The following is a 24,229-nucleotide window of genomic DNA, read 5'->3' as shown; positions in this document are numbered from 1 at the left end:
TCATTTTTCATTTCCCGGGACAATGTTGTCATTATATAAAATAATCAAAGAATAACTCCTAGTAAATAAGACTATCAACCAGACTCATAACCTGGTTACTGATTTTACTGAAAAATGTTTAGTCCGCATGTTAAACAAAACAACAGAAATCCACCAAAAACTTTCTGATAATTATGCATCTTAATTAAAATAAAGCTTTTAGGTATCACATGCTTACTTTAAATATAACAGCTCTTTTACTAAGTCACACTCCTCCTGCCCTTTCCCACTCCCACTACTGGTCAAAACCAGATTTCTGCAGTGAAAAGAAATTCCCCTTTAAGAAGTGAATTGTGGGTAAAAGGATCAGATTATAAATAGCAGCTGGGTGAGGCTCCTTCCAGAGTGAAGGCATTTGAGTACCCAGGGTGTGGGAATCAGCAAGTGTAACACTTTTTTCATCAAACTTCACTAATTAAATGAGAGGAGAGTGGATTATAATCTCCAGAAAGGTAAAAGCCTAACTTCTTCCTGCAGTAACTATGCAACTGATGCAAAAATATGTATCAGAGTAATGTATAGAGCATCTCTTCTGAAATTTCTATGTATAATTATATATAATTCACAAAGCCCAAGTAGGAATGCTCCAGCTTGTCAGGAAACATTTCCCTTTGTCAGACATTTACTGCTTTCTCTTCCTGCTGCTCCCTGAATTAATAAATATGTTCCAATTTTTTGAGAAGCAGGTATAGCAAAGACAGAAATCTCATTCAGTACAGAAACACGAATGCTCCCCAGAGCACACTCAATCACATGCACTAATTAACAGCTTTGCTGGTACCAGCAGTGTATCACTGCTAGAAGAGGATGACATACTTTTCCAGTGGGTTTTGTTAATGTACACTAAAACAATTAGTGATTTAAGAATTTGAGGGTTTAACACTGGATCTTGGCGATCCTGCACTCCCAGTCACTCCATGGCACCACCCCTACCTCTCAATAAAGCTCCTGCTCTTGATGGTTTCCCCTCTCTCACTGCTGCATTTCTCAGAGGAGGAGATCCTGCTGTTTAGGATTACCAGGTGCCAAAAAAGCAGCAAATGCTTGAGAGCCTCCTGGCTGAAGGAGCTGCTGCTGCCCCAGAGCATCACTGCCAGCAGCCACATCCAGGATACTGTCACACCAGGCATTACCACATCTTCATCTATCACCCAGAACTCAAAATTTCTCAGGAACTGACAGGAAGGCTAAATTTGGGTTGTATCTCACAGTACAGCATAAAATACAAGCACAACACCTTCAATTGCATTTCAAAACTTCACAGCATGGAGTAGCTCAAGAAAATCAGTCTCTTTTACTGTCTCCTTTCTCCACCTCCCCAAATCCAAATTTAGCACCTGCTGAGCTACCGTAAAGCATAAAAGCTGAGGTAAACATCAGATTAAGCTATAGAGTTTTGTCAGACTAAAGTAATTTTTAGCAAGACCCATAATATAGTGTTGAACATCCTCAGAACCATTGATAACAGCAGCTCTTAACAATCATTATGGTAATTTTCAAAAGCGCTTATACCACCTGTAATTTTCACTTACACCAATACAGATGGTGAAACACCAGTAATGTCAGGTTCTTACTGCATGCAGTAAATCAGATTGTAAAGGAGAAAATCTTTCTAGCAAAGATATGACATGGATTCCTGGAACATGATCCAGACTACATAAATTTAATGAAAAGGACACTTAAGTATGTTTGAATGCAAATGAAATTGTTTACTGTCTCGTACCAGGTTATTAGAATTGTCATTTTAATAGCTGTAAAAACAGAAGAGCTTGAGAGCTGTACTGAGTGTGGCTGCCCACTCCCACCATGGGTCACTCAGTCCCTACACAGAATTAACACCCCTTACCCCAAAGAAACGGAGCCAAGCAAGGCCAATGAGATCAACAGTGCACAGGTCTGACACAGGGAATTAGAGCTCAAGCCTCCAGTGCAGACACTGCCTTTAGCCCTTGTTTGTAGGGGGTGCTGAGACGCTGGCATTGGGACAGGGTGAGGGGCAGCAGAGACCAACAGCCCCTTCAGGGAAGGGTGACAGGGACCAAAAAGAGAAGGAAAAACCTGAAGATTGTTATGTCAAGGGAGGGCAACCTGCTGGAAGAGAGCTGACAAAGCTGGCTACTGCAGCAGGTGGCTGTGGAGCTCTGGCTCAGGCTTCCCTCAGAACAGACCGCTGGAGACAAAGCCAAATGCTCCCAGGTCGAGCTGCAGCTGCCCCGAGTGCTGCCTGTCTCTCCAGACGACAGCCACGACTGCAGCCAGGCCATGCACAGCCAGGCTGGGCGCTGGGACTGCCCTGGACAATGTCAGTGCCACCACCAGCACCATGAGCTCCTGAGGTGCCCCCCAGCCACAGCACCAGGGCCATGGAGGGCACCTCGTCAGCAGGAGCTGGTGGCCTAGAAAAGGACTTCCTGGAGGCCAAGCTGGTTTAGATACACTGCTCGCTGTAGAAGAACAAAGAGAGCTCAGCTCATTGCCTGACAAGACATTCGGAATGGTTAAGTGTCCTTGGCTATGGACATGTGCAAAGTGGAAGCTGGACTACGAGGTAGTTAATGCTCCAGGTGACTGTGGAAACTACCAATAAATAATGCCTTCAAAATGGAGAAATGAGTCTTCTCTGAGGGACAGGGCAGGAAAGATGACGACTTTTTTCAACTTTGTTCTACTCTTCTGCCATTTTCATGAAATTGGAAGACAGCAAGGAGGAAGATTTACACAAAATAAGTAGGTGAGCAGATACTTTGAGATTAAGGTTTTGAGGCTTTTTAAGCACCCCAATTCTACAGCAATTCTTCATTTCCTGAAATGCTTTCTACAATACCATGACAAATTAACTTGATTTCAAAACTAAACGTAGCGGTCAACTCCTGTAGGCCAAATACAATCTTTTATACTATTACTATGGATGTAGATATCAAGTTTGCCCCTAAAATATCATCTTAAAATTAGGGAAACTTGAATTCTAAAACTGTGTAGAAAACTATGAACAAGTAAGAGCAACACAGCATTCAGACATAATTTCAACTGATCCAAACAACTATTCCGAAATAACTATTTCCATACTTACTATGAACTACCTATACAACCCATTTGGAAACCTGGGAGTACCTTTAGAAATACTTCAATTCAATCACAATGCTGAAGCATTACAGCTCTGCTTCTGAAACTTCCTAACACATTTCAGTGACTTCTTTTGGGTTCCTCTTCACTTGATTTTACTTGTCACTGACACACTAAAGCAGATCAGGAGATAGCCAGGAGGGGAAAGTAAACAAAGTAGCACCACACCTGATCAAGTGCAGAATTACTCAAACTTTTTGCTACTTTAATTAAAAACAGTGAATAAACAATGCAAATCTAGATCTAACAAAGTAAGAAGTAACAAGACAATTGGACAATATTTTCCATTTGTTGATGCAGTGCAGTATTACTTGCCAAATAAATTACTTCTCAGCTGCTGAAAAGTAGCAGGATAGAAAGCAATCTATTAAGTTGCCCAAAGATTTCATAAGAAAACAATAGCACATATGAGAGACTTTTTTTCTCCTTTCTTTCTCCAAACCCTCAACTGGAAGCTCACCCCAGACCATTCTTTTGTAACCTTGTGCCTGTAACCCTGAAGCTCTTTTCCATGCAATCCAAAGTTTCACTTAAAAATGGGTTCCAACGACCTTCCCCACAAATATAAATGTTTCTTAAATTGACTGGTCTGTTTTGAATTCAAAGTTAATTTAGGATCTTCCACACCCTCTACCACTTGCATGAAGCAGAACTATGCTGGTCCTGCTGCAGTTCCTCCTCCCCAGGACCCTGTATTTCCACTTCACTCTTGCATCAGCACAGACTTTTCTCTGATAACAAAGGAGCTGGTGAAGAGAATTAAACTGGGGGGAAGAGAAAAAATATATATACTCGAGGCAGACTAGATTCCTGTGTTATTATTGCTGTGTAGCAGGAATGCATGTGTGCATTTGCAGCTGTTGAAATCGGGACATCACCATAATGGCACTTCTGGCCACACAGACACAAAATCTCTTCTTCCACAGCAGGAAGCAAACTCTTGCTTCCAGCTACCCTCACCCAGTTAAACAGTAACACTGAACAAAGTCTGAAATCCTAACTGAAGGCAAAGTACATTGCATTTCAGATAACTTAAGGCTGTAGCAGGTCTAGCAATGTATAGGCTGATCAGATGTGTTAAGCTGTATTGAAAGGGTTAATTTCTACTGTTGAGCTTTACTAGAATTAACAGGAATATCTGCTTTCAACTCCAAACAGTGACCCTCTTCAAAGGGAACAGAAGTACCTCTAAAAGATAACAACTGCACTTTGGAAAAAAAATCTTTAAGATAATTTCATAGTGCTGTATTTCAGTCCTACTGTAAAACTGCAGATTTGCCCTTTCCTACTCAAAAACTCACTATCCCTTGTTTAAAAAGGGCTTTTCCAACATGAATCAAGCTTGCTGCTTTCTCTGTCCTGTCACTGGTGGTGCTTTACTCAGCAAGTCATGAATTTCTATGGGGACTTAATTACATTTCTGCTTGAAGTACAAGCAAATAAGCAACACTGTCCCTGGCCAGGATGACAAGGTGCAACATCTGGCACGTCCTCACAGAAAAGCCACAGCAGCTTGAACAGGGTTTATGATAAAGGTCAGTCCCTGCAGAATTTACACACTTGACTTGATGAGTTGAGTCAATGACTGAATTTATCCTCAGCCTGTTCCATGCCTGGGCAACAAATTCGAGAGTGATGTCAATACCAAAAACTGATGGAAAAATATTCATGGGCAAGATACCATGATGAGCAAACAAATACCCAATGCATCCCAGCTAAACCTCAAGTGCCCCGTGAAGTACATTTAATGTGTCTCAGCTAAATTCTTATTTTAAATTATTTGACATCACCCCACCCACCTAAGACATAAAACTAGAGAATTGGATGTTTTTTCTGTATCCTGATACTGTTCCTACAAAGCCTTTCAAATTTCACGTTATCTTATTTTTATAAATGTCTTATTCAAAACATACTAAATAGAAACTTTGTTTTTTTAAAAAAATAAATCTTAATGTATGCCTACAGTTTTGTATTTCCCAACTACTATCAAGTATACACCATAATATGGAAAAATACTTGCATTCTGCTAAGAAACATAACTTGCTATGTATTGCATACTGTGTTACAATACAGTATACAATATATATATTTATGTTACACAAATTTAACACATTTTTTATACAAAATGTATTTTACTACAATGTATTGCAACATATCTGCAAAATATATTTTGCTACAATACACAAGCAGATAAACTACAGTTCAGGAAAGCAGGTGAGAGCCATCTCCCAAAAGAAAAAAAAAAAAAAAAAAAGAAATAATTAAATCTGCCTCAGAATTGAGAAATCATGCTACAGTACATTAGAACTAAAATCACAAATATTCTGAGGCTAAATAAACAGAAATTTAAGGACTTGCATATCTGTTGAAATAAAACCTTACATATAACTTTGTAGGCATGAACCATATCCCTCTATTGAAATATATACAAAGAAAACACCAGTGTTGCAAGAAACCACATATTTATTTTTTCCCTACTAGTATGCTACTTCAAGGCAAATATCAAGTCTGTTGTGTAAATACCTATTATTTGTGGACTAGAACAAACACTCTTGGCATTTTATTTGAAAAAAAAGCTGTTCAAGTAATTTTTTTTACAGTATTTGGTATTGAAAAAATAAGGCTAGGAAAAATCCGATTGGGAAATCAGCTAAAGGCCAACACCTGAATTTTTCAGAACACATGCTGTAAGTTAAAAATTTCCTTTTGCCTAGTGTGGGGAGGGATGACATGTACTAGCTGTGGGCACAGGCAGAACTGCAGCAGCACAAGGACAACTCCTGAAAAACTCCCCCCCTGCCCACCCCCAAAAGACTCAACTGTAATATGTGGGAAGGTGTCAAGATCCCTTTAACCCAATTTATAGCTTAATGTTGGAATAATCTAAATTAAAATTATAAAAAAAGCTGTTGAGTCAACACAAAGTCAATTGATTCATTCCAAGTACTTTTTCACTCCCTAAGATCACATTTTAGTGGCTGTTAGCATATTAAGATTTAATGGCTTCTCCATCCTATTCTGAGGACTTCTAAAACTGTAATTTTACATGACTGCCAATACAAACCCACAAGTTACCCTTCTTTTTCAGACTTAAGATAATGCTGTGGATGTGAACATGCATGTGAACATGTGTAAAAATAAATACAAGATACTGATAAGTCAATATCCATTAATTCATATAAGTGTATCTGGAATATTATTAATCAGATGAGTTATTTGAATTTGCATATATAAGTTCTACCAGAGAAAACTCAGAAGCTGACAAAATGCTTTAATATTCTTTTAAAAATCTATAAAGCTGTTAAAGTTCAGCAAAGCCCTTAATCTAGCCAAAGCTGACTAAAATGAACCATAACCCTTCTGAAACTCAAGCAAAGCATCCTGGTTCAGATAAACTGGGCCATAAATGTCAAAGGATTTACTTGCTGTCTTCAAATCAGGAAGACTCCATTAGACTAGAGAGCACTGACTAGAACAGGCTTTAAATTTTGTTAAGTTCAAAACTCAGTCATTTCATATTTTTAAGAAGAGCATATTAAATTTTGACCTGCAGGTATTTCAAATTTAATTAAGGTTTCTTTGTCCTTCATAACTACTTGTTTATGGAAATGCAAACTGGCTGGCTCCAGCTGGCAGTGGCAGGCATAGGGAGGTTGTCATTTTCCCAACTTCTACTTTTCCTACCCAACCCCTGCCTATTACAATTTCCCACAGATAAGCAATGTGCAGCCCCGTGTTTTAATGGTGTACGTGTAATCCTCTAAACCTTGCACAGTGTGAAAAAACTTGTTTACCATCATTTCACTAATGCAAAGAAGTAATTGCCACTTCCATGTTCAGCTGCTATAAAAACTGTTTTAGGTTCAGAAGAGAAGTCCAAAATGGTCAGAGTAAAAAAGGCACAATTGAGGACAGAGGTCCTTGATTCCTCCATCTTCTAGACAGACCTGTTCTATCACACCCATGATAAAAAACTCTCAAATTCCCACCCCTTACCCTGCACAACATATAATCATTAGAAATACGATGTCCAAATGTTCTCAGTGTTGCAAACACGGTCCAGATGATTAGAATAGTTCTTAATTATCAGAAATTGTATCTAATTATGACTATAGCAAAAGGGTGCTGTATACAAAACAAACACTAACACAAAACCAAATTGCAAAGCAAAGCCTGACCTTAACTGGTACCCCTGGAACCACATTGGCTAGTTAATGAGTACTCCAAAGCATTCAGCTTTTTGCACATTCTGTTAGTGTATTCTGAAACGCCAATATATTAAAGAGATGTCAGGTTCACTAATTACTTTAGGAATTTAAATAAATTGCATTGCATTACAGAATTGTATACTGTACAAGTCAGATGGAACCTAAAAGACCAGCTTTAAAAAGAAAGAGCTATGTTGTAAAACATTTAGCTTCAGGTTTTATAAATGTAGGCAGAAAGACCAAGGCTTAAAAGCTTCACCTACAAATGTCTCTAGAAAGCTGAGAATAGTCTTACACTCCAAAACATTAATACAATACCAACTCCCACTCCACTGGCTGTATCCAATCATATTTGACAATTTAGTTATGATTCTTCACAATACATGCAACACTGATTCTTTTTTAGGGGACCTAGTGCAAAATTTCTCATCTTGGTCCAACTCAGTAAGCTATTCCAAATACTGGCACATGCATCAACACGCTCCTTACCACATTTTCCTTTATGTGTCTGCAGAATGCTTACCATGTTTCTGCTGCTCCATGGGGGAAAACCAAAAGTCACCACACAAAACACTATTTCTTAGTCTTATAACAGAGTTGAGGAGTAAGAGAGAACTCAACTACTTTAAATGAAGTTTGGACATGAGCTCATTCTCAGCATTCCTGCTATAGAACTGAACTAGAATTGACAAGAGATGTCAGTATCTAAAACCAAAAATCTCTGCCTTCCTAGAACACAATTTCAAGATACCTAAATGCTTGTTAGCATTAGTGTTGCTAAACTAACTGAAGGTCAGGATGTTACAGAAGTCATTGCACAGTGGATGCTCTACCCACCTAGCCACATCCTGACAGCAAGAAAATTATTCACAGATTGGCTTTACTTCAAATTCAACCAACAAGCCTAAAAATGTTTTTCCACAACCATGCTTTTGTGCAGCAAAGCCAACTCAAGACTTCTTTCCTGTCCCTATGTTCCACTGCATCACCTCTCTCAGTTTTGTTGATGCAGCTGTTTGCAAGACAATACTGAAAACCAAGAATGACACTCGGCTAAGAAAATGGGGTTTAGAGTTTGTGGGGGTTGGGTAGTTTTTAATAATGAAGTATCACTGCTCAGCCACATCACTGGCTGGTTTTGGGCATTACTCTGGAAACAGCTGTACTGACATGAATGATGAGCAACCAAAGCAGCAGCTTTCCAAATTCTGCCACTAAAGAGAAGTCCTGACCTACTAAATCAGAATAAACCATGAGATGATCTAGTCCACTGCTCCCTGTGCCATGACTGGCTATTGCAAATCTCCAGAGGTGGATCTTTCATCATGCTCCTCATCAAAACAGGATTCCTTACTAGTTTTAATTATTCTTCACCCTTATTACTTGTTCCTAAAAGCTCTCATTCCTGAAAGTACTCTGTAGATGAATTGTGATTAATGCTGCACTGAAATTCCTCTAAACCCACAGGACCTTTGCTTTGTCAGACAGAGCTCCTCTGTTGGGTGAGTAACTGTTAAAACTTCTTTAAAACACTATTTAGAAGTATTAATGGTAAGTGTGGCATAAAATTCCCCAATACTTTTTATATTTTGCCATTATGATGCCATTTCCTTGCTCTGACAGGTGATGCACATCAGATGGTGCATGGCCAACCCTGGTGGCATTTTAGTTTAGTTTCAAGCCTTCTGTCCTTGTAGGTGTTGGGTAAACGTGGCCTTTGCTGCAAAAATCCCATGAAAGTTCTGTCTCTGAAGCAAGTTTTTTTCTGATCCCTGACTTTGCAAACTGATTTATGCAGGGAGACACTTTTGTGGAGAGGCATTTAAGTCAGATTAATGTGCAGGATCCACATCTCACCCATCAATACACTCCAAAATAGCTCAAGCATTAAAGCTGAATATCATTTGTAACACGCAGGATATGACATTATTGTATATTCCTGGTCTCCTAACCACGGCTGCATCTTGGTCTCCTAACCAAGATGCTGCACCTTCATGACAGGATCCATCACTCAAATTGCTTCAGCATGTTCTGGAAAACCCCAGTCTTCCAACTGAAACTGCTGCCTTGCTAAGGAAAGGGGGAAGCTCAAAGGATGCTTTGGAGATACTGGCATTATGAAATGGAACAAAAACTTTAGGAAGGTCTTCAGGTAGGGAGCCCCTTCACTTGCAGAATAAAGGCTGCATACCAGGAACATGAACTAAGATGCACAAGAGAGCCATCCAAATATCCAGGCTGTGATCACAGTGTTGAGTTGGCAGCCTCCATAGAACAACTAACAGCATTCCCAGTCTAAAAAAATCTAAAGTCAAATCAATCTCTTCCTGCAGATCTCCATTGTAGCATAAATTGGAATCCTAACAGCAAGTATTTTAGTTCTAAAATAAACAACTGTATATATTTACTGCTCCTAGTCCCTCCTTGATTCATACACTAGAAAAAAGACCTCCAAGGCATTAACGAAAGGATTCACGTTGCAGTCTTACAAAAGGAAAAACTGAGTTGTTGCCAATCTTTTTTTTTAAACAAGCACCATCTTGGAAGCACAATTAGCAGCTAAAAGTACATGTTAAGCATTTAAACAGCTTTTTCTTTGGGACCTGCCTAAGCATTTGTAAACTCTTAAAGATGTCAGCTGCAGAAATTGCTCCATGTAGAAACTGAGAGTGCAGGTCCCCAAGCTTATGCCAAGACTCCCTTGTTGAGTGGACTTGTACAGCCCAATTTCAATGTAAGAACATAAATTATGTCACTTAACACAATGCTAATAATCTTGCAGGCCATTGTACAATAATCACACTTCCAAGTGTGAAGCACCAACACTTCAGAAGGAACAAAACAGATGAAACCCTGCAGTGACTCAGCTTGAGCAATTTATGCATAAAGCTTTCAAAATTACACCATGGAGAAGGCTAAATTTAGACTGGAATCAGTAATGTCAGTGTTTTGACATGGGAAGTAGTGTAAAACCTCAATATATGGATTGAAATCCCCAGATACTTCGTATGCAACTGGGCATGGCTCAACCTCTGCATCATGCAACGAGAACTAAAATCTGGTGGATGGATCTGTGGAGAATATTCTTGTGGTGTTTTAAGATCACTGGCAGCTTTTTAAAGCCCAATGTACACAAATTTAATCTTTCAATACTACATATATTTCCTGAAAATAAAACCCCTATAGAAATAAGTGTCAATTCTTGTACATCCCTTCAATTCTGAAGGCTGAAAGGCATCCTCATTCCTAAAGATTTCTGTGTAGCATCTTTGCGTAATGTGGCCGTTTGAGACTGGGATATAATGCTCAGACTGCACATACACAAGTGTACAGCCAAAAGGACGTGACAAAAAAATATAATAATAATTTAAAATTCAACAGTCTGTTAGCAAACAGAACCAGGGCCTCTGCAACAGCGACTGCACAAGTGGATGGAAGAATTCTGGTTCACCACATGGACTCCTGGCACAGTGGTGAGCCAAACAGCACGGCACAGTGTGCTACGAACACTAATATTTAAGTTTTTTGGTAACAGAGTAACACAACCATTTTTGTTTATACAGCCACATTTTCAAATATGGATTCTTTTGTTCATATGTTGGGAAAGAATTTTTAATTTGCTCAGTCTTGGAACCATTTTGAAGACAGCGGTTTCCACCACAAACATTGCACTTGGTTAAAAGAATGTCTTCCTAATATCTAGTACAGCCCTATCTTGAAAAGGTACCATGCTCATTCAATTTGTGACCCTTCATAACATGTTTTCAAGTCTTCATGTATAAAATGTCAAATGCATTTTCCTGCCCCTGCAGTATTACAGTTTCATCTATCTTTATATTTCAATTCTTCCTCTAAAATTCAAGCACACTAAACAGCCTGAACATGAGACTGTATTCGGAGTTCAACTTCAGAATGCAAATAGAAAAGAGATGCATGGTAGGATCCTTTTTAAACATGGGCTGATCCAAGCAATTCAGGTGAAAAGTGAACAAAGAGTTAATCCAAATGCGAAGGGCTCCATTTCAGTAATAGCATGAATAAACCCCCACAGAAGGCTTCATTGCTAGCAGCAAACTCCACAGAGTCCAGATGAACCAGCAGGAAGAACAGAGGGCGGATAATCCTGTAAAATTACCCCAGTGGAAATGTTGATAAATTCCCAATTACGAGACCTGCTCTAGAATGAAAAGAAATGCGAGATACAATACAATTACCAGTCAACACTTGCACATCTTTGTATTTAAGCCAGACAAATACCACAGGTATTTCTTAATCCCTTGGATTTTGAATTAGTTACACACTGTGCCGAAATCTAGATTATGAAAATAAGCCCCAGAAAGCAAATGAAAAAACAGGCAATCTGCAACTCTAGTTACAAAGGAAATACCCATCCATGAAGTCTTATTTTCAGTGATAGAATTTTCTATGCGTTTGTGGAAATACAGATGGCTGTATTAAAAAACAAACAAACAAAAAAACCCAAAACAAAACAGAAAAAAAAAACCTCAACAAAATCTTTAGCTTACTGCATTTGTTTTGAATATAGTTCTTACATGACACAAAGCAAAGCAGTACAGAATCAGGATGGAGAAGACCTCTAAGATCATCGAGTCCAACCTAGGACTACAACCTAGTAGGCTTCATATGAATTTTTAATGTTTGTGGAGAAAATGCTTAGAAAATACGTGTTCACCATAGATACCAAGACACAGACAAGTGCATTAGATATCTCCTTTTCTAAAGCCTTGTCTGATCCCAGGCTTATCGCTCTCCATAAAATTCTGGAGGAGGAAAGGCTGTCCTGTGAGCCCCAAGACGGGCCGGGGGTTGCGGGAGCTGCCCACCGCCCGCTCCCCCGCACGATGCGGTTCCGCAGGCAGCCCAGGCGCTCATTCCCCATGCCTTAATAGAGGCAGTGACCCCGCTCGGACCCCGCCCGGTTACGGAACAACGGCCGGGGCCGGGCCGCTCCCGGCCCGGGCGCCGCCGCCCGCCCCAATTCCCTCTGTTTATCCCTGCATGCGCCCGTCCCGCGGCCTCGCGCGCCCGCCCCCCGCGCCTCCCCATTGGCCGCCGCCGCTGTCACTCACAGCCCCCGCGGCCCCGCATTGGCCGCCGCCGCTGCCACTCAGGGCCCCCGCCCGCCCCGCCGCTCCCTCCGCCGGAACGAGCGAGCGGCGCTCCGGCCCCGGCGCCAGCGCGGCCGCGGCTCCCGCTGCCGGCGGGGCGGGGAGGGACGGGAGGGCGGGCGGCTGCCGCGGCTCCTTCCGGAGCAGGCGAAGCGCTCCGCTGACAGGCAGCGCTGCCGCCCCTCGCCGCGCGGCCAGCCAGGCGGCTCGGCCTCCGGGGAGGCAGCGGCGCGGGGCGCCGTGCGTGGAGGGTGGACGGGCAGTTCCCCCGATTGATGTCATTTCCCTCGGCCTTTTGTTTAATTATTTTAAACTCAATTGCACGGTGGGGGGAAAAAAAAAAAAAGCAACAAAACCAACAAAACCTACCAACACCAATAATAACAACAACAACAACAACAAAAAAAAACCAACTTCAGGCTTCCAGGTGCCATTATACTAATTCCTCTTAATTGCCTCTCCGATGCAAACAGAGCCGGGCTCCTGCGCGGCGCCGCCCGGCCCGGCTCCCTCCCAGCCTCCTTCCCTGCCTCCCGCTCGGCGGTGGGCGCTCGCGGGGCTCGGCCCGGGGCTGCGGAGCCCCCTCCCCGCCGCCCCCGCCTCGAAAGCCGCCGTTCCTCGCCGCCTCCCCGGCCGCGGAGCCTCCTCCGGGCGTCCTCGCAGCAGCGACTGCCCAGGCCCAGCACACCCCCCCCGGACCCCCCCACGCCCAGAGGGGCCTCGGCCCCCCCTGACACCCCCAAACGACGCGGCGCGGGGGCTTCTCCCCGCCGAGCCCGGGGGTCCCCCCTCGCCGTGCTACCGCCGGTCCCCCCCCTCAGCGCACTCCTCCCGCAGCGCTGCCCCCCCCCCGGGCAGAGCCCCCCGCTCCGGGCCGGGCGCCGGGGCCGCCCCTACCTGTGGCTGCAGCATCCCCGTCCCCCCGCCGCCCTCGCTCCGCCGCCTGCCTGGCTCTTTGTTTCCTGCCGCGGGCCGGACGGGAGAGCGGCTCCCCCCCGCCTCCTCCTCACACTCATTGAAAGCAAACAAGCATCATGGCGGCGCTGGCGGCGGCGGCGGCTGCGGGCGGGCCGGCCCCCCTCCTCCGCCTCCTCCTCCTCCTCCTTCCTCTCCTCCTCCTCCTCCTCCTCCTCCTCCTCTCCGCTCCGCTCTCCGCCCCACCTGCCCAGGCCGCCCGCACTGCGCGCACGCTCCGCGGAGGGAGGCCGGGGAGGGGGCGGCAGGCCCGGGGGGCCGCGGGGGGATGCGGAGGGAGGAGTTTGGAGCGTGTTTCGGGGTACGGCCGCAGGAACGCGGCGGGGGGAAAAGTGGGTGAAAGTAATGAGTGGGCTGCGGGGTAAGGCTCGAAATCCGTGCAAGTGCTGTATGGCAGGGAAGGGGTTCCTAGCAAGAACCCAAGGAAGGCGAATGGGAATAATCAGTTGTTTGGAAAAGAACTTTTAAATTCTCCTGCAAAAGCCCAAGTAGGGAACTCAGCCTTGAAGTGGATGAGCTCAGACAGGGTGCGGGTGATAGGCCAAACGCTTTTTAGGAAAGACAACACGTTTCGATGTTTGTGTCTTTAATGGGAAACCATTACCTCGGATCCTTCACTGTGACACACTCAGGAACAATGTTTACTGTGAAATGTCCCCCAGAATCGCCAGCAGCACCTTTTTGAAACTCAGGTTGCGGCTCATGTAATTTTCTCATGAACTGATTATTGGATGCAAACCAAGATATTTAGAAAAATAAAGTCCGTTCTCATTAAGTGTTATTATTACTGTCCCTGCACAACAAGTCTTTATGATGAGGGATGCCAAGTGAAATCATGGTGGGGAAGTGCCATCCATGGTGTAATACTAGCAAAACGCCTAAATAATGACTTCCAAATTAAGGATTTTGTCAGTTTTTCAGAGAGTTAAAATGCTGAAGCATTGATGATGCTGCAGCAAATGAGCACTTGGTACACATCACTTCATCCAAAGGAATAGTGAAGACAAAGACACTGTCCCAGATACCCAGAAGTGTCCCAGAACCCTGTTTATGATCTGGGAAAGCTGAATAGGAATTGAGGCCTCCATTTAGGTATAACTGGATATGTAGCTGGAAATAAATGGCACTCACACTGTTGTGTAGCAAAACATTCTCTTTAAACTCAATGTGAAAGAGGATGGTACCAGGTCCAGCTTCTGAGGAACACCACCCCCATCTGTGGAGGCCAGTGCTTTGGAAAGCATGACACTGGCATGCTGCTGACCTAACCTGCTCACAGAACATCCTCCACGGAAAGGTTGACACTTGGTTGGAAATAATCCTGCTATACTTCAGATTTCTGTTCAGCCTTATCATATCATATATCTGAAATGCTCTTGGATGATAAACTATCTCCTCTCCACATGGTGCAGTCCTGCGCTAAGATATCCGAGCCTGCTCCATTACGGATGCGCACGGGCTCTGGCAGAATGCCGTATCTGCTTCCCCGTGTTGGCTGGCTCTGGAGAGCTGACAGTCATTCAGAACTGACTCGAGTAGCTCTACATGTCATTCTCCTGCACTGCCTGTCTTTTCTTTCCGATAAGCAGCTGTCCTGCACATTCTTCGGTTAATACTTTCTGGGTCAGATATGGCCTCAATAGACTATATCATTTTGCCCAGAGCAAATTCTCCAAAAGCAGTAGGAAAGTCTTTGAATACGTTGCAGGATTTTCCAGGAATTGCTGCTCAGCAAAGAAAATTCAGTTGATCAGAAGTCTCTTGAAAAATGCTTGCAGGGAACCTTCATTCCTCAGGGATGGATGCTGGGGTAATAGTACATTAAAGATGGAAAGGTCTACTGACAAAGGCCTGCAAAACTGCAAGTGGAGAGCCAATGGCAGAAAATACTGTAATTCTGAGATAAGCAGATGAGAACATTAGGGAAAATAATTTAAAAGCAATTAAAAATAATTCTATATAGATTAACAGGAGAGCATAGCAATTTGGCAGATTTCAAGTTAATGAACTTTATTATAATTTTACACGTTATTTATAAAAAAACCAGCAATATTTGAAGAGCCTAAAGTTACAGCCTTTTATGTCAACATTTTTTTTAACCGTCAGCTTGTGTGGTTTGAAAGAGCAGAATGGAGTAAAAACAGGTATGTGGGGTTTTTTTTAGAAACTGTTATGTTCCACTGAATTTCCTGTGCAGCAGTGCTATTGCTCATCTGTACGTCTGATTAACTTTTGCTCCCTGAAAGTGTTATCAGACCTGTAACCAGGCAAACAGCAGAGCAGATGGCCAGTGCCAGTATCGGTGTTTCTGGTCTGGGTGCTTAATGAGATCTGAGAGTGTAACATGAGCCTCTTTCATTTTGTCTGTCTCACATGGCAGATATACTTGGTGCAAGTGCTCTGGTTGCTCAAGGTCACAGATTCATCAATCAAGAGAGAGCCCTTCCCATTAATCTTTTACCTGCCCATGACAGTTCCATGCATCTCAGGAGCCGCCAAGTCACACAGAGTGCTGTTGTCCTGAGTTTGGAACAGTAGTGCTGTGAAAGACAACCAGGTTAAGCAGAAATTGGCCACTGTTTAAAACACAACATTAGATGTACTGTACTCTGAGTGTAAGTTTCCACTCATTAACTCTAAACCAAAAACGCCTTTTTGTGCTGTGAAATAAGCTTTCAGCTGGGCTAAAACTCCCATCCCACACAATTGCCTGTCTCACACTAAGAAGGTGAATGTCCTACAACATTTCTCACCTTACACTTGGAGATAGAAGTATTTGCTGTGAGCGGTTTAAAAAATCTCAGTACCCCCCACCATCTCCTCTCTGAATGCACACGTCCGAGGCTGGAGCTGGGAGTGTGCCTGGGAGGCCCCAGGGAGGCCACTGGGTCCATTTGACCAGCGCTTACAGCTGGTTCGAGGTCCTGGTGCCTCTGTGCGCTGACAGAGGGATGTGAAACTTGTGGTGGAGAGTTGTCTCTGTGGCGGAGCAATGGTACTTTTTTGCTTTATTTAAATTGCTAAATTTGGTGACGATATACTCTTGAAGTATCTATATAGAGTTGAACAGCAGAGGCTTTTTTTACTTCTAAGCTCTTTCAAATAAAGGATGTCCTTCATCCTGCATGGCTCATGCACCAGCCCATCCTGAAGGAGAGCAGGCACAGAGGGGTCGTGGCTTGTGGCATCGCTTGTGTTAGGGTTACAGAAGAGGTGACCAAAGAGAGGTTCAGTCCTACCCACTCCCTCACTTTCTGTGCCCAGGAAATGTGACAAAAGCAACATAACTGGAGGCAGGAAAGGAACTGGGGAGGAGAGCACAGTTATGGTAAAGCAGGGGAGATAATGAGGAGAAAAGGAGTAACTGGGAGATGGAGAGGGATCCCAAATAGGAGGGCAGAGCCTAATTATGGTCTGTATTTTCAGTCTGTGTGGGTATAGATACAGGGATCTGAACTGCAGGATGGTGATATCAATGGGATAGCTGCTCTGAACATGGCATATGCCTAAAATGACAGGTAATCTGAAAAATGAGGACTTAGAGCACTCATATTGTGCTTCTGAAATCATTGCATTTTTAATGATTTCAGCCTTAAGTTTTATGGCCTGTTCTCCATCTACCGAGTGAATATAAGAGCATCTTCTTTCACAGCTGGATGGTAAAGATAAATCTTTGATGTTTATTGAGCATTAAAACTACAGTGAAAGCCCCATACAAAAAGCATTGAGGCAATTAATATTCCTGCTTTTCTCTGCATGGAATGGAGTTCAGTGGTTTCCAGAAGACCTGTATGTAAAAAGGTAATTGAAATTTCCCCTTATGCATATCCACAACAGAGATGAATTCAGGAATTTTAATCCTGGGATGGCACAATTTGTAGGTAAGGGCTTTGCAGCCTTAGAATTACTTTAATATGCATTGTTAGACAAAAGTGGAATAAGTACTTTGAAAGAAACTGAATATGATCAAAAGCTTTCTTTCTAGAAATATCTGTGTTTTAGTAGGAAGACTTCCACAGTGAGAGAAGAGTTTCTAACTCCTTTTTGCCAGTTATGGATACTACTATATAACTCTGCCACCACCTGAGATGCTTGTGTACTATGTTTAGATGACTCTCAGAATTATTTAGATATTTGATAAACTGTCAGGATTGCAGTTTAAAATGTGCATTGAATCTTGTTCTCTATCTCAAGCATGCAGGTCTGTAGAGCATTGAGTCGTTAATACTTACCAGTGTGTACATTTGTGCTATACTGTAGCAGTGAAGTAGCAGATCTAAGAATGCCACAATTCTTATTTGTCCTAATCAAATATTAAAATCTGAAGGCTTTTGAGAAGCGTGATGTTGTTTACCTCATTGTCATTTTTTAGACACAGGCTGATTCTTGTATGTTTTTGTTCCTAGAATCAGCTCTCCAACTCTTGGTCACCTTTCTCTGAGACAATATCCATCTTTTCATATTAGAACTAAGTTAATAATATGAAAGAAAATGTTAATGGCTGCCTGCATTCTTTACATGGGCAGAGCTCCTGGTTCCATTCAAAGCTCTGCAAAAAGAGCACAAGGCTTTGCCTTTCACGGCAAAAGCTTTTATGTATGTGACTGAATAGAGCAAATTGCTATGAAATACCTGAATGCCCAGTTATGGAGTCGTAACTGAGAGGTTAAATGCCAAATAATAGTGTTATTGATGTAAGATGGAAGGATTCTCTTTAATGGAAGGAAAGCCAGTGTTCAAACTACCCATCCAGATCTTTGGTGTTTTCTACCATATCCTCTTCCCTTTGCACCCATTTTGGTGGCTTTTTCCTCTTCCTCTGTCAGCATCTTATTTTTAATCTTTATTCATCGTCACTTTCTATGCTTTTCTCTAGCAACAGAAACATATTTACTTGCAAGCTGATCCCATCTGTGCTCCCGCATTGTAAAGCTTCCCCCTGCCGTGGCACTGCATGTCTGATGGAGTTTCATGCGACGGGTGGGAAGCTCCAGCTTTCCAGAGTGCCAGGATTTCACACCGTGGATCAGGCAGGCAGGGCACTGCCCACTGGGCATGGGGTTTTTTAAAAAACGAGGGCAGGCAGTTTTTCTTGTGTAAGAAAATGCAATAATACTGTAATCATTTGTTGCCTGACCGTTCGCTGAAATGGAAGAGCACGGGACTTTTAATTTAATTGGGTCTCTCGTGCTTGCACTTCTTCCTGCTCATGAACCAGAATATATGAGGACTATAACTCAAATATATACTAAGCTGTCCCTGCTGCAGTCTCATCCCTTGCAAATTAAGTAGATCAGGAATCAAAAGAGATAACTAAGGAGACCTATGTCCTGGAGGAAATTACCGTGAATTACAAAATGATGGTTTCTCTCTTAATAAAAAATGAACTAATGCTCCACTGTGACACTATGGAACTCTTCAGTTTATAAAGGTACTGTCTTTCAGGAAATATATATGTTAATCCAGCTGTCATGCATAAATTCTCATTTGGGGCCTGATCTAATTCCCATTGAAGTAGAGATGGACTCAATCTACTTAAATTTCTCCATACAGTTTCACGGCTTTCCACTATCTTCATCTGTTGTATCACATTACTGTGTGTGGGTAGAGTTGCCACATTCCACCCATGACACAACTGTTTCAGTGGCAAGTGAAGTGATACGTGCATATGGTACACACAGGCTTTACACAAACCGTATGCTTTCAGACAGCTATCTGTGTAATTGGGGGACGCTGGAGAGGCTTCCTGAAGAAAAAGTTCATTTACTGCATTATTAGGAAATGTAGCAAACTTTGTTTATTATCCCCATGATCTTACTTTTGATATTTGAGGGACAGAATGAGTGATTTATTGTTTACCTTTTGTAAATTAGCAAGTCAGATTAATTACTTTGAATAACAATAAAATGGTTGCACGAGGATTTTAGAATCAATCTCTTAATATTATTGTTTACTGTGTCAAATCCTAGGCCCAACTTTTGCTTATTTAACAGTGAGCAACTTCACAAAATTTCTAATTAAATTATACATAGTCTTCTTTAGGCAACGTCTTTCGCATTTCCAAGATGTTGAATGCCCTCATTGCTGAATGTTTTGTATAGGAAATTATTATTATTTATCGGAATAATTTTGGCTAAGGGCAGTCTCTGGCTGGGAAAAGGCCCTCCAGAGAATTTATAAAGTACACTTTAATCTTGAGGCTATTATAGGCCTACTATTCTTGGGGTTTTTTTCATTGGTGGATGCAAAAAAACGACAAAATGACTGAATAAATTTCGCTGGTGGCTAAATTCTATATTATTTGAATGGACAAAATACTTTCCTTAGGACATCAGGTATGCAGAAAGAGGGGACAACATAGTATTGGGTCAAACACCAGAACAGCCAAAATAATTAAATATGAAAACTTTTCAGCCTCTCATGGAGCTACACATTAGGTTGCTCCCCGCCTGTAGGGCCAGATGCATTGCCTTGGGACACGCTGGAGTAGGATCACCCAAAGCAGTGTGGGCACAGCTGTGTGTGTGAGCTGCTCACCACAGGATGCTCAGAGGAGGCTGTAGCACCTTAGGGCTCTACTTCTTTTTTTTTTTTTTTTTGAAGGCTTTGAAGGCAGGCATTGGGGCTGATGTGATGAAACTGGAAGATTTTTGTTTCCAAGCACTGGGAGACCTCACTGAGCTGAGGGAACACAGGGTGGAAGGTGACTCAGTGTCTGCAGCCATGCAGGCTAAAAGGCTGCACCCCAGAACAGCTTCTGCTCAAAAAAAAAAAAGGCTGAAAATCACTTCTTGCTTCCCAGGTGATCACTGCAGGTGACAGGAAGAAAATTTGTCCAATGTTTACAGCTGATGATTGGTGTGGTACAATAAGAGCTTTTCCATTCCTTCTAAAATATTAGGAACTTTGAATAAATGCCTCCAGGAGGAACAAAATGCCAAGTTGAACAAGCCACTGATCTGACCTGCTGTTGTTTCCTCTGCGTCCAGAACTATTGGTCTGCAAGATTAAAAAAAGGAAAAAAAAAATTGTCAGACAGAAAAACAGAATGTTTGAGCCTAATGCAGCAGGCTCAGGCTAAATCACGTTTCCCAAAGTGTGGCTTTCAATATCAAGCCTACTCCTGAGGAACTGGCAAATGCTCAACGAGCACAACACAGAGACAACTGGCAGCCTGAGTCATTTTTGCATGTGATTGTTGAATGTGACAGATTGAGAATAGCAAGGAGTACGAGTTCATGCTATGAGAGTGAAGTAACCCAGCATCCGCTCGCTGGCTCGAGCCTAGAGAGAGATGTGGAGTGCTGTGGCAGAGAAATGCCACTGAGGCATTGGAAAAATGGGTTTAACACACATGTTGTTTTCTTCCTTTGCTCATTTTTATTTCACCAGAGAATGTTTCTTTCTTGTCTTCATGGCAGATGGAAAGTAAGAGAAAAACCCTTGACATGTTTGTAAAGCCTCGATTAACTTATTTGCCTTTTTTGGTTTTTTTTCTGATTACCTTTTGCCTTTCTACTTTTACTGATGCTGTATTGGCCTTTTTATTTCATTGCTCCAGCACGCTGGCTGTACAGAAATGGTTTCAGATAAAAATGGGGTAAACTTGCTTATGGAAATGATCCCTTCCAAACCAACCTGGTGAGGGTTCCTTTCAGAGCAAACTGCAACAGGCTGGGGAAGTCCAGGGGAATTACTGATGAAATATCTGCTGCAATCCAACCTTCTGTTGCAGTTGATCAGAGTATTATATCTGAGTCATTTATTAATTAAATTTAACCATACTTTATTTTTGACACATGTTCTTGGAAAAGGCAACTTCTTCCCAATTTTTTATTCAGAATTGTTTGACGGGTGGTCTCTGCCAGCACAGCTGAGCGCTTTGGCTGTTCAGGACATGTCTGTAATGTGTTCTGCACTGAGCTGCTGCTCAAAGTCTGCTGCTCAGCTATGTAACATTGTATGTGAGGGATTCCTTTGTTTAATCGTTGTGAAACAATGTGCTTTGTTAATTAGTTGTAGAGGTGTTTTGAGGGTTTTGGATGGGAGACACCATGGACCAGTGACATGTTGCAAAAAGAATTTGAGATGGGTAATGTTGATGTCCAGGGCCCTTGCAAAAAGAGACACCTCTGCACAGCTTGAGAAGGATAAAGTAAGATTTTTGATGTATCCAGAAGTTTTTTTCCTTTTTTTTTTCTTGTAAGATCTTATGTGTTAACTTGGGTTCAGGAAATATGTTGTTCTTTTTACAACAATTAGAACCAAACCCTTTTACTCCCTTAATTCTTTCTTCGTCAAGACTTTGGGAAGATGATGATTCCTGGGGGCCCTTTGGCTACAGTGAATGGTGAGTACCTGGACTGACTCCACTGGTCTCCATTTTGTTCTACAAATAATTATAGGTAATACATTAACACAGAGAGCTGCCTAATGCACCGGGCACGCTCTGTTTGCTCACCACAGCAACAGAAAAGGATTAAATGCATTCTTTGTGTTCGTGAGCTCTGGGCCGTTATTCTTGCCAGCCCGAGGTGATTTATTGCTTCAGATCCGAGTTGCCAGTCCCTGGTGGGGACGTGTGGAAGTGAAGTGACCTGTACAGAAATTGGTCTATTTAAACCCATATTTATTTGGCGAATCATTTGCCTTAACGGCTGTTTGTGACAGCAGCTGCCTGACAGGGATGTGCCAGTGGGTGATGAGGGGCCCCAGGAGAGCACCCAGGACGTGGATGTCTGGAGCTGCCAATGCTGTATTGTCCATCTTGATACCTCCATGTCTGTCCATGGATCTGACACCACAAGAAACTGCACCAGCCTGGGCACTTTTCTGACATTCTCTTTAACCTCATTTCCTAATTCTCTCCTCGATGCTGTTGTTTGTTCAGGCAAATTCAACAAAATGCCTTCTTTCCTGGGTGACTGGTGCCCCTGAGCTCCCCAAGACTGGTCCTACATGGACTGAAGCTGCTCTCAGTGTCCTGGGGCCAGAGTGGGACGTGAGGCTGTGGGGAGACTGTGGATGCCAGGCCCTGCTGGGGACCCTGCTCTACCAAATAATGGACAGCAGGTGGTAGCACATGTTCATTTCATCACTTTTGGGGTTTTTTTTTAAGAATTAAGCTTCGAAAAGCTTCATCTGATTTTCTAGAAAGGGAAGGGGTGGCAAGGCTGCTTCTGAGCAGGATGAGCACCTGGCTTGCTTCCAAGATTTTCAGTTTTTCCACTAAAGCTCAAGCCCCTGACATTTCTACAGACACTTCCCTTCCATGAGTTCCTTTGCCGTGTAACCGAGAGAGCTTGTCTTGGCTTGACTGCAATCCTTCCTGGATCATTTCCCTGTGGAAGTGCACAGGTAATGCTGAGCCAGCAGAGCACCGGGGCTGGGAACAGCAGCGAGCTCAGGCAGACTCTGTGGACCTGAACTAAAACTGAATTAAACTGGTTGCATCAGCCACCAGGGCTGCTGAAGGGAAACACACTGTTCCAGCCCAAAATCCTCCTGAGAGGTGTGGAGGTAGCCAGGGCAGCGTGTCAGACGGGCAGCGCTGAGTCCACCCTCCAGCTAGCAGACAAAATATACAGATCCCTCTCCCCTGCAAGCTGAGTGGCAACAGGAGCAATGGAAGCATTTTTAGACAAATATTCCTGCAGGGTTTGTGATAAGACAATACTTTTTGTTGGCCTGGTGAGAGTGTCTGCACAGGCAGAGGCACAGACGTGGTTTTGAAATATCCAGCCCAGTTAATCCATATGTCAATAATACATTCATCCTGAGATTTATTTAATACAGACACTTTGTTTACTGCTGGCTTTGGAAATATTTCAGCTCTGATAAAAGTGAAAATGTGTTTGTTTTTTAATAACTGGGCTTATATAATTAACTGACATGTTATGACCGTCTACTATGGCCTAAAAAGCGGAGCTTCAATCATATGTCTTAAATGAAATCAAGACAATCTAACCTCAGGTTTCTTGTTTGACTGGGTTTATAATTGCTTTCAGACTGCCCTTACAAACGCCCACATGTGGACAACAACACCTGCAGTTTGGCCACTGGGATGACCACTGAGTTGTTTCCTTGTCCAGCCTGGGCCAGAGCCCAGCTGAGGAGTGCCAGGAGGCTGAGCCCTCTTATGTGGCCTGTGTTTCCAGGTGTAGCTGCTCGTGTAAAAATATTATATGCCTAATCTCTTATATCTGTGTATATCCATTTATAGCAGGGAGAGCAGAAATGCCCTAGGAAAGACTCTAGGATATGGATACTGTCACAGGAATATGTGATTCAACTTGGCTCCACTTGTTTTGAACTGATTAAGTTTTCTCAGGATTGAACTATAAGCCTATTGTAATTAAATTGTGTTTGAGCTTTTGTGTCTTGATTTTGACAAACCAGAACTCTTCTTCTGCAGCAGCATGCTGGGATGTCACCTGGGATTCTGTTCCCAACTTAAATTTAGAAAAATTAACAATTTTCCAAGGAGCTGGCCAGAATTCGAGATCTTCCAGAACTTCTGAGCAGTTTAAATTGGTTCCCAATACACTCTAGTCACTGTGTCATCTGTTTTTCAGTGCCAACCTGTCTCAGGCAGGTGCTTATTACCTTATGTGGCAATATAACCTTTTGTTTCATTAAACTTTTACTAGTAAAACCTCATTCATTTTCATCTGGAAAATCTAGAAGATGAATTACCACTGCAGTCCTCCTACTTTCCAGAGCTGTCGTTGAGCCAAACCCCAGCTTTTCCAGAAA

At 42.7% G+C, this 24,229-nt stretch overlaps 1 protein-coding gene across 2 annotated transcripts in view; it reads right to left on the bottom strand.

The window, feature by feature from the left end:
* Positions 1-13,558, bottom strand: part of CNOT6 (CCR4-NOT transcription complex subunit 6) — a 29,555-nt gene extending 15,997 nt beyond the window's left edge. Inside the window, exon 1 of one of the 2 annotated variants that reach the window (XM_068205861.1) lies at positions 13,397-13,558. The gene's annotated coding sequence lies outside the window, so the exon portion shown is untranslated. The remainder of the gene's footprint in view (positions 1-13,396) is intronic. The other variant, XM_068205860.1, reaches the window with a different exon arrangement.
* Positions 13,559-24,229: the final 10,671 nt, after the last annotated feature.

Source organism: Anomalospiza imberbis, chromosome 15 (assembly GCF_031753505.1).
Source record: "Anomalospiza imberbis isolate Cuckoo-Finch-1a 21T00152 chromosome 15, ASM3175350v1, whole genome shotgun sequence".
Classification (NCBI taxonomy): domain Eukaryota; kingdom Metazoa; phylum Chordata; class Aves; order Passeriformes; family Viduidae; genus Anomalospiza; species Anomalospiza imberbis.
Note: the sequence above shows the minus strand (reverse complement) of the source record. Positions and strands in the feature narration are given on the sequence as shown.